We start from the raw sequence: 12,145 nt of genomic DNA, 5'->3' as shown, positions 1-12,145 counted from the left end.
AATATGTAGGGGATATTTTTCTAGTGTGTTTTTTCCTCCATTTTACTCTAAATGGATAAAGTTTTGATGAGGCACTAATCTGGTTATATGTATTTATTAAGGAGAGGTTACTGATAATATGAAACATTACAACTTTAAATAGCCCTTTATGTGCTGCTATATTTAAGTTTTGACACTCCCCACTTCTAATGCGATCACTGCAGCAAGAAAATGAGCCACAGAATTACATACAGAATGTTCCTCATTCCTCAGAGGCATTTTACACTTCTAGTTAGATGGCAATGCATGCACATCTTTGCAAGTGTAAAAATGATTTTTATAAAATGGGAATATAGACAGACAGACAGACAGAAAATTGGCCTGTGCAAATCTGCCTGTTCTTTTTTTTTTTTTTTTTTTTTTGCAACAAATGTGGTCTTTCATGGTCCAGATTGCAGCCTGCAAAACTTGTTTGCTTGATTGAAATCCAACATTTATTACTAGGTTTTGGGTGCCAACAGCAGCCACTGGACTTGCCCCCTTTTTGTTACCCAATATTTTGTCTTGCAGGATTCAACTATGCTGTTTTTGGCATGAGTCCTGAACAAACAATGCTGGGTACCATCAAGACGGGCATGTGGTGAGGAATAAAATGTTGTCTGCTCTCTCCTGGTCTGCACACATTGATCTGCTAGATGAATAATAAATAGTATGGATTATTATATGGCCTTTCTTATATTCTTCGCTAGCTGGATACCCGTGCTTCGTGACAAAACTATGTGATCGGTCTATGCAGGAGAAATTTGATTCACAATCCATTGGCTCTGTGGTAGTCAGTGATTGAAACACATAAGGGAATATCAGTCTCACCGCCCTGAGTCCGGAAGCAGTTCCACAGGTGGAAGGCGGAGACATTTTTGTGAGGTACCGATGTTTAGTACTGTAAACTCCTGAGTGAAGGAGTGGAACGTCTGCCAAATTGAACAGAGGTAACAAAATGTGAGGCAACTGGCAGTTGGAACAGAGCCTTTTGAGGTGGGAAGGGGGAATAGAATGGCTAACTCCTTAGCATCAGAGCGTGTTAATATAAGGCAACTGGCAGTTGGAACAGAGTTATTTTCAGGTGGGGAGGGGGAGTAGAACTCCTTAACATCAGAGCATGTTAATTACTGTATAAGAAATACTAATGATCTGATGGTCATTTCGAAAAATCTTTCTTAGCAAGCACCTAGTGCCAAATTTCAAGTTTGTAGGCTTTTCGGTCCTGGAGATTTCATGATGAATGAGTGATATTTGCCTTTTAGATGATAGATGATAGATAGATAGATAGATAGATAGATAGATAGATAGATAGATAGATAGATGATAGATAGATAGATAGATAGATAGATAGATAGATAGATAGATAGATAGATATGTAGATGAATTCATTAAACACCATTGTATAGTATATAAGGTACACAGTTCTATATGTCTATTGTACATCACAGGCAGTAAATAAGGAAAAGTAGAGGAAGTGTACCTTAGATTGTTGCAGCCCATTTCACACGTTGAAGGGAGTTCTTATGTTGATCAAAGAGCTATCCATGCCATTATACCAATCTATGTTGTTACAATATACTCAATATCCTAATATCTATCTTCTATGGGGTAACATTCAGGGTTACATCAAGCAGCATGGCCTCCTTCGTTGTTCCATGCATGGAAATTCTACACATCTGCAACAGATCTTGCAACAATTAGACACAGGGAAGCTCTGTGTGGTTTAATGAAGATGCAAAGGAAACTAAATGGACAATGATTGGCTCTGAAAGAATAGCCAGCTGCCTCTTTTACATCTGCACATTGACTGATACTTTACTTCAGCAAATTCTCCCAATTCTGCACAGGGTCTAAGGCCTTAAACTAGATGAATGCATTCTCTCTTAACAACTGCAGCAACAAAGGTAGTGGTAAAATTCAGCAGAGGTGAAATTCAATTTTTTTTACTACCAATTCTGTGGGCGTGGCTTGGTGGGCATGGCAGGAGAAGGATACTGCAAAATCTCCATTCCCTCCCCACTCCAGGGGAAGGATACTGCAAAATCCCCATTCCCTCCACATTCCTGGGGGAAGGATATTGCAAAACCTCCATTCAGAACCTGCTGAATTTCACCCCTGCACTACAGTGCTCAAATCTTCCTTCTTCTGTAACCATATTCTTTAATGCACTTTTTCTAATGTGTTGACTAAGATTTTGTGGGTTGATGTATTGTTAAGCTTTTTAACTATCACATTGTTAAATTGACACAGCATGATTTCCATGAGGAAACATTACAATTATCTCTGAGCAGACTTGGGGAGATCAGAAAAAGATCTGATAGCATGTAGGTGAAACTGTTATTTTGGGGTTTCTCTAATACCTATCCAAGGTCAGTAACAATGGAAGCTAGTTTGAAAAGACAAATTTGTTCTCTGTAATAAAACCAGAGCATCACAGCTGCCAATAGTTTGCTTTGTCTTGGGGCCAGCTTAAGTGAAAAATGGTGATGGGCCATGAAGAATTCAGTCCCAAATTGTCATTTCAAATATGTCCCAAGTCATATAGTTCTAGTTTTTCTAGTTTCTCAAGCAAAGGAAATGAGACAGGCTGTAGTTTTTCAGGTATTTCTGGTTTCCCTGGTATGTTTATTTCCTGGTCTGGATTACCTAGTCCAGGAGTCAGCAACCTGCACCTCTGGAGCCGCATGTGGCTCTTTCATCTCTCTGCTGTGGCTCCCTGTCACCAGTCAGCTCCACAATTGATACAGCTTTCAGTTAGGACAGGTAGAGGAAAAAGGACGCCACACTAGGAGGAGACTCTATGGTGGAGGAACCAGACTTCCGGTCGGCTCCAGAATTGAACAAGGGGCTTCCAGTTAGGAACTTTGTGGCTCTTTGAGTGTTTAAGGTTGCCGATCCCTGAACTAGTCAGCCTGACATCAACCCTGAAGAAACCTTAAAGCAGCCTTTCAGCTGCTTTCACCAATCACATGGGCTACTGCCTGTAGTAGTTGAGAATTCTATGAACAAACTATTGTTTGGCCAAGAAATTAGGAGGAAGCTGGATAGAACGCACTATTTACTGTATAAGCAAAGCCCATTCCCACTCCATTCCATTTGGCAATTAAAAGACATTGTGCAAGATCTAACATGATGCAGGAGCTCCTTACATTTTATTTTTGTTTGTCTTAAAAGCCGCTCTGCTTGTCTCCTTTTCATTGTCAAACATTGCTGGTTCAAAGGATATCTATCCAATTAGTTCCCTCTCTGGCTTATCCCAAAAATGTACTCTGTGCTTAATAAAACAGAGCTCTTTCTCCTTACAATGCTATCTCATCCATGCATTCTTTAGATGGGGGTAAACTTATAAAAAAAGGGCAGAAATCTACTTTGGGGGGGGGATCCAACTTTCAATCTCTGACCTAGCAACCTTTGTGCTCTAACGGGGGCTGCCAATTTCATGACACATTGCACAGGCAGCTTCCTCAGAGTTGCATTTGCCTCCAACTGGTCCCTGAATAAAGGCAAAAGCATCGCAGAGCACGTCTCCATTTCACCTTGTTAACCAGGATGAGTATTGCCAGATGCTCCCCATGCCAAGCAAATACCCTTTAATCCGGGAGCTCTCCACCACCTGGTGTGGATATCATATTTTTCACAACATCCCAGTTCCGTAGCAAGTGCATCACAGAACAGGCACTGCTCAGTTAAACGTGCTGATTTGCCTTGATATCGGGTAGCTATGGTAACTGCAACAGCCTTTATTGGAGCTCTATGTTTACCTTACCCTATTTATCCCTATCATTTCTCTTGCTGCAAACATAAAACACACCTCCCTCTCTGCAAAAGGCATTCAGCCTAGTACGGCTGATAACTCAGTTCTCATTCGCATTCTCTGTTGGCAGTGTCATGTATCAAGTGATAACTGTACTACCAGATCACTACATCTCCTTGCTTAAGGCAAGTCTAGCATCTTCCTTTCCTTGACAGAAAAGCCAAAAATACATTTACCCTTCTTCAATGAAGCATGCTTTTTTAATTTACAGAGCATATGCATTGCTTTATCTCTTTAGCCACAACTCAATGAGATAGATCACTTCTATTCCCAGTGTAGCAGTAAGGAACAGAAGCTGAGAGCCACCAGCATAAAGTTAAGAAATGAGACTACAATCTGCATCTCTCATGTCCACTGGATAATACTGGTGCAATTGAGAAGCTTTTTTTTTTAGAAGACAAAAAAAATCCCTTTATTCTTTGTTTACTGCTGATAGTACAATCATTGTTCGCCAAGCTTGTGATCCTTTAGGCAGCAAGATTTGCCTGCACTGACCTACAGCACTTTTCATCTAGGAGGGGGGTATCTTTGTTTCTCCATAGTTATCACATGCATTGTAATTTAAATGAAGTTTCTTTGGGATGGACAGAGGGATGGACAGACATATTCAGGCACCTAGGAAATATGTATATGGAATAGCATTGGGACAGGAAGTTCTCTTGTAGCTCCAGTTTTTCGCACTGACATGAAAAAATTGCCTTAAAATTGTATTCAACTGAATGTGGCCCTTATGCTTTTGGCTCCTAACAAATGGCAGAAACAAAGCCCCGTTTGTTTGTCACTTTATTTTTATGCAAAACACTGAAACTTGTTTAATTGAACACAGTTACAACTTATCCACAGACCTTCTGTCTATGGGTGAGAGCGGGGCTGACGTCGCTATGGCACGGCATGCAATCTTGGAGATCCAGGATTGCTGTCGATAGCTCTGGATGGTCCTTTTGGACCTAAACCGACCTGTAGAGATGGTGATAGAGAAGGGCACATCCTGCTGATCTCAGGGACATCGCAAAGTCCCTGATTGATCCAGGAGAAGCTCTTTTTTCCAGTGAAAGAGAAGCAGCCATTGAAGCTGCAGAAGGTTGGGACAGCCCCTGAATGGAAGGGAAGAAGAAGAGAGAGTGTGTCGAAATGGTGAGATAAATTTTACTCTTAGAGAAGAGAAGACCCAAAAAGAGTAAAATTAAAATTGAAGACAGAAGAGAGTAAGTGGTGAATAAAACCTGAATTAAACTTAGTGTGTTATCTTTTTTAAATTTTGCTTTTTTTATGCATGGAACTTTTACAAATGTCACTTACTTTTTAAATTGGATTGGTTTCTTTTTTCCCATTTCTTCTATTTTTCTTCTTTTTTCATATTTGTGGATTATGATTTTCTTTCTTTTCTTTTTACAACGCTCGGCTGGATTGTTTGCTTTTAAGCACTTTTTTTCTTAAGTCCGGAATTTAAAGAGAGGGGTAGAAGCAGAGGAAACAGAAGCAACACTGCCATCTAAAGGTTGGAGGCTTGGAAACATTGTTTTTTTTATTTTCTTTGATCAGCTGACTCATATCTAATACTTCAAGGCTCTTGATTTTGTTTATTGAAAGGGATAGTGGGAAGAGTACAGATTGTTTCTGCAGGTGCTCTTCTGGAGTACTATCAATAGTTGGATTGGAATGAAGAGAAAACCTTGACTTGAAAGATTATAGTGAACTTGTTTGAAACTTAACAAAAAAGCTTTGGATGTTTTAGTGGCAGTGTTTATAACCTGGAAGAATGGTGCAACATGAAGAAGAAAAAGAATTAACATTGCAAATAATTATGTTTGAAATTCAAAAAATACAAATAAGTACAAAAACATTGAAAAAAGGATGGTGAACATAGAACAAAAAACAGAAAAAATAGAGGGAAGAGTTGAGAATATTTATAAAACATTGATGAAATTTGAGGATAAAGTTCAAAAAATTAAAGGAAAATATGAACAAAATGATAAGAAAATTGTTGATATTGACAGAAAATCAAGCGTGGTTGGAAATGACAGGAGTGGAATTTTGAAAGGAGAGATTAACGACCTGGAACCCTATCCCAAGCCTCAAAACATGGAAGAAGAAAAGGAAGAAAATTTAGCAGAACTAATGAGAGAAATTCTGGCAGAAGCACCAGTGATAGATAACTAAAGGCAAGCGGATGGAAGGAACAGATGGACGGTTTTGAGTCTTCACAAGATATGCAAGGAACAACAAGATGCCAAGAGAAGTCCATATAAGACTTATCAAGAAAACAATTAGAATACAAATGGCAAGAAATATACTGCACTACTACTAGAAGGATACAGGATGATGAAATGAAATGTTAGAATAAAAATTAAGTTAAACTTAGTTAAATTTAGAGTATTATGTATAAAATAAAGTAATAATAGTTATAGCTAAATAAATGATTAATAATGATAATAATGCATATATATACACTAGATTGATAATATGAAATTTTATATAAATTGTAAGTGAGGACTATGGAGAGGATGTTTAAAAGCTTTGTTATAAAAGATAAATAATTCTATATAGAATAGAATATAAAAATGTGATACTATTGGATGATTTCAGGATGATGTAAATGCCATAATATAAATTTATCTTAAATTTAGAATATTTTACATAAAAAGGATGTAATAACAGCTATAGTAAAATGAATGTTTAATAACCATAACAATTGGTGTGTGTGTGTGTGTGTGTGTGTGTGTGTGTGTGTGTGTGTGTGTATGTATGTATATATATATATATATATATATATATATATATATATATATATATATATATATATATATGTATGTATATTAATTAGAATGATGATATGAGTCTTTATGTAAATTGCAAGTGAAGACTATTGTGAGAAAGCACAAAAGTTTTGGAACCAATTGACACACTGTAAGTAATTGGAGAAGGATTTTTATTTTGTGTGGGTTTATGTCTGTTTGTTTTATGTTCGTCTAAAAATTAAAAAAAAACTTTTCTATATAAAGACCTTCTGTCTATGGGTAGGCTTAAGAAAGGGAATAAAAAGTACCTCCCCATCTTCTCTCTGCCTGTAGATGTTGCCACACCCCTGAAAGGAGACATTGACCAGTAAGATAAGATAAGATAACCTTTATTGTCATTTTCGTGCTGTTAAACAAAACTGTGTGACAGTAATGAGGCACATTACGTTTTCCTTTTGACAGAAACTTCTTCTCAATTTCAGAATCAAACAAATGGAGGAAAACTCCATTTGCAAAATAAAAATCCTGGAAAAGATTCCCCTTCTAAAGGTGCCTGTTCAAGAGGCAGCTGGACTTTCTGGCATTTTTTTCTCTCTGAAGATGTTTTGCTTCTCATCCAAGAAGCTTCTTCAGCTCTGGCTAAAGCTAGCAATTTGCACCTGAACAGGGACATGAAAGAAGCCAGACATCCCCTGAGCAATCCCCTGCTGTCACTGGCTAATCCTTTCAATCCAGAAGTGCTTCTTGCACGAAAGCAGGAAAGCAGCAGCATCTCCATCACACATTTGTTTTTTAAAAAGTGAACAGCCATTCATCCATTTTCTCAGGTTTGAAATAGTGTAGCATATTTACACCTGCAATGTGATATGTGTGGTGAGAAGACATACTTTTCTAAACTTATTATTCAATGCCAGAGAAACCATTGCTAATCATTCCCCTCCCACTCACTCAGAGATGGTATTCTAGTTTCTTCCCTACCGGTTCGGTAGCGGGAGCACGTGCATGCACAGAAGGTCCTCGATGATGTCAGGGTGGGTGGGCGGAGCCTCACACCACCGCCACTACCAGTTCACCTGAAGCAGTGCAAACCAGCAGCATACCACCTCTGCACCGACTCCAACAAAAATGGCAAACTCCCATATGGACTGTAATGTAACTCTAGGTTTCTTTCAAATAATATGTTCAGATCATTGTTGGAAGCACTACTAATATCTTCCCTTCCCAATCTACCTACATTACTGAGGTCAGCTGTTTCTACATTTTAAGTAATTAACAATTCTAATGTATATCTTGAATGCAACACATGTTAACATAAAAATCATGATATTATTATTATCCCTCAATAATTTTCACATTCCCCTTTTTTTATTTTTGGGGTTTACAAACAACTGACATGGTGCCAGATGGAAACATCTGGAATAGCTGCACTATGCACTAAGCAGATGCATTTTCATACAGCTCCTACGGCCATAAGTTATGTCTTTCAAAACTGATTATTGGTGAAGAGAGATAAACTGCTATCTGAGTAAGTAATTGTTTGTGACTTTGGCCCAGATAAGGCACATCCATTCTTCCTCTATATGATTTACATGGTCTGGTGTTGCTTCACATTTACTCTCTTTTTTTAAAATCTTTTACTTTTAAAAAATGGTTATTTTTAGGTATTCCATAGCATTCATCTATGCAGGCTTGCAATTTTTTTTAACTTTGTAACTTTGCCAGAAAAAGATAGGTGAGATGCAAAGGGGAAAGCATTTATCAAACATAAAAATGCTATGATTAGAGCAGCTGCCACAGACCAATGCCAGCCTTATTAACGTTCTCAAGTGGGAGATGCTGGGGGATAAAGAATGGCAATTAAAGTGTGTTATCTACCCTGCATTGTAAGTTTTCAGGAAGGAGAGCTTGGAAATGGAGGCCAGTGGCAGCCACTTCAAAGATGTATCAAAACCATCTTTCGTCTTTCTAGTCTAGAGCTTCACCTCCTTGGATCCCTCATCCAGACCAGTTTCATGCTGAAAACTGATGCCCTGACTCATCTTGCTTCATTGCTACTTTCATTACCAAACTACTTTTTACTTTAACATTAATGTGGGAACTACCTCTCCTCATCTGATCAAAAATTAGAACATTGTACCTGCCAAAGTTCAGCAACAAAATGTCACATAGACTACATTTTATATATATATATAATTAGTGTAGCCTTTATTGTCATTGTACATCATATACTGTATATACAATGAAATTGGTTTAAGCCTCACTGTTGCAATCCATGACAAAAAATACAAACAACATACTGTAAACAGTATCCCTATGCAAGTAATCAGGAGTGAGTATGTGTGTGTATGCATAGATAGATAGATAGATAGATAGATAGATAGATAGATAGATAGATAGATAGATAGATAGATAGATAGATAGATAGATAGATAGACAGACAGACAGACAGACAGACAGACAGACAGACAGACAGACAGACAGATAGATGATAGAGATAGATAGATAGATAGATAGATAGATAGATAGATAGATAGATAGATAGATAGATAGACGATAGATAGATAAATGAGAGAGAGAGAGAGAGAGAGAGAGAGAGAGAGATATGATAGATAGATAGATAGATAGATAGATAGATAGATGATAGATAGATGATAGATAGAGATAGATAGAGATAGATAGATAGATGATAGATAGAGATAGATGATAGATAGATAGATAGATAGATAGATAGATAGATAGATAGATAGATAGATGATAGATAGATGATAGATAGAGATAGATAGAGATAGATAGATAGATGATAGATAGAGATAGATGATAGATAGATAGATAGATAGATAGATAGATAGATAGATAGATATAGAGATTATATATAGAATATACACACACACATACATACATACACACACACACACACACACACACGCTTAATTATCAGCATTGATTCACATTCACACACAAATTGCCAAATTATGTATGGATTTATTGATTCATTTTTTGAGGATTACATATCATTTCCCTTTTATTATCTGCCCAGGATTGGAAACTTGTTTGACATGTGGTAAAACAGAGCACAGAATAAGCAAACATTCAGAGCTAAAAAGAACACAGAGTTTTTAAGAGGGAAAAATCTTACACATACTTGCATTGAAGTACATACTGTACTTGTCAATTTTTTCTAGCAATCAGCCAACAGAAGCTTTGTGAGATCACAAAGTGCCAAAATACAGATCTCCAAAATACAACTAAGAGTCCAGGGCTGATTAATTATTGAGGTTTTCAAACCTTGTTGAATCAATTCAGTAGTACTTTCCATCTCTGAGGAAAGAAAATACTGCATATAATAGGATTTTTCAGGACATCAATCACTTTGTTGATGCTGTAGAAAGCATTAGATGAAAACAATATTCTGGTTACTAACATATTTCTAAAAACAGTGGTATTTTTCTCTTTCTCTCTTTTTTGGATTGTTATTTAGGTTGGGTTTTTTTTTATTTGTATGCTTTGTAAAATTTATTAAAAGTATTAAAAATGAAAAAATGTGGTTGGGCCAGTCAAATTGTATGAAGCTAACTTATGTTCTGTCAGACTAACACTTCATCAAGTTGAATGTTACTTCCTGCTTACACCATCCTCTCCTTCCTTCCCTCCCTCGCTCACATACATACATGATACAAAATGGTTTCTATTTTAACAGAGCCACAGTGGGGCAGTGGCCAGAATGCAGTACTGCAGGCTACTTCTGCTGACTGTCGGCTGCCTGCAATTTGGCAATTTGAATCTCACCAGGCTCAAGGTTGACTCAACCTTCCATCCTTTCGAAGTGGGTAACATGAGGACCCAAACTGTTGGAGACAATATGCTGATTCTGTAAACCACTTAGAGAGAGCTGTAAAGCACTGTGAAGTGGTATATAAGCTGTATAGGTTATTGCTACAGTTCTGTGATGAAGCGAGTTTTGTGGCTTTCTTATAAAAAGGGACAAGCAACGATAAGTGGATAAAAGAAAAAAGGAAGGGGATAGGACAGGAAAGACATGTATGGACCTGGTTAATATCTGGACAATTGTGGAAATCTGCATCTGATTCCATGTAATGTTCTTCATGCTTTTCGAAAACTCCTTGAGGTATAAAGCCCATACAGATAAGCTTGCTGATGGCCTGAGGGCAGGGGTGGGATTCAGCTGGTTCAGACCGGTTCGGGCGAACCAGATGCTAATTTTACATCTGGTTCGCCAAACCAGTAGTTTCAAGGACTGTCTGGCCCACTCAGCCCCTCCCAGGAGTCTCCACACGGCAGGGACGTGTGGTCAGGGGAGGCAGGGGAGGCAGAGCCTCACCGCTCTCATCATGAAAAGAAAAAAAGGGAAAAGGGAAAAGGCACACGTGGTCCGATTCCCTGCCTTCCTGAGTCAACATGAAGGGGACCGCGGAGCGTGCTCCGCCGTCTCGCGCCCCACGGTCCCCTTCATGTTGACTCAGGAAGGCGGGGAATAGGACCATGTGTGCAGGAGGCTGAGGCAGCCTCAGCCTCCTGCACACGTGGTCCCATTCCCCGCCTTCCTGATGACATCACCAGCCTCACCAGCCATAAACCTCACCGCACGTCACTGCCACACGGGCCTTTTTGGATGCAAGGTAAGTGCAGGGCCCTCATGGAGGCTCTGGAAGGACAAAAGGGGGGCCTCCCGGAAGTTCCAGAAGTCCAGAAATGGGCCAGTTTTTGGCCTCCGGAGGGCCTCTGGAGCCCGAGGGAGGATGTTTTCGCCCGCCCAGAAGCTCGAGGAAAGCCTCCAAAGCCTGGAGAGGACAAAAATGCCCCCCCTGCCATGGTGCAGGAGGCTGAGTAGGCCACACCCACCATGACCACCCAGCAACCGGGCAGAGAACCAGTTGCTAGAATTTTTGAATCCCACCCCTGCCTGAGGGGTTTAGGCTGGAAGCCTTTTTTTAAACCAGGCTCAAGATTCTTCTCTACCTTAATTCTAAGGTAACTTTTGAGATTCAGCATCTTCTCTAGCAACAGTCCTGATCCCTCAACCTCTGTTGATGGCCTTGGTCCTGGATGTATCGTTGCACTTCCCATTCCACATGGAATGGCTCAAGTACACAGACTTGAGTGGTTTTCAGAAATTATGAAAAGCATAATAATCCTATATTCTTTCTCAAACAGTGCCTTCCTAATTTTCCTTCATTCTCAGTTTTCTCTCTCTACACACACGCACACTTCATCCTGCTCCTGTTCCCCTCTCTTTTTCCAGGTGTCTTAGAGCTCACAGTTGGAAACTAAGTTAAATGAAATGTGTTTCACAGCTCATTCACCGTCCTAACTGTTTCAACGTGAAACACTCTGCATAACCAATGAATGTCCCAGGGATGTTGCCATTTGTCACTCCAGATAAAGCATTAGCTCTGACATAAAAACCACAAAGCAAAGGAAGGAGTGAAAATACTTCTCAAGAGATTAATCAAATAATGCTTTTCAAATTCATTAAACATTAATTCTGAATATTCATTTACTCAGGCTGAACAACTGAGGATTCAGAGTTTCATATTTGTTTTACTTTTATTCC

The sequence above is a fragment of the Natrix helvetica genome, assembly GCF_964273705.1.
Source record: "Natrix helvetica genome assembly, chromosome: 2".
Classification (NCBI taxonomy): domain Eukaryota; kingdom Metazoa; phylum Chordata; class Lepidosauria; order Squamata; family Natricidae; genus Natrix; species Natrix helvetica.
Note: the sequence above shows the minus strand (reverse complement) of the source record.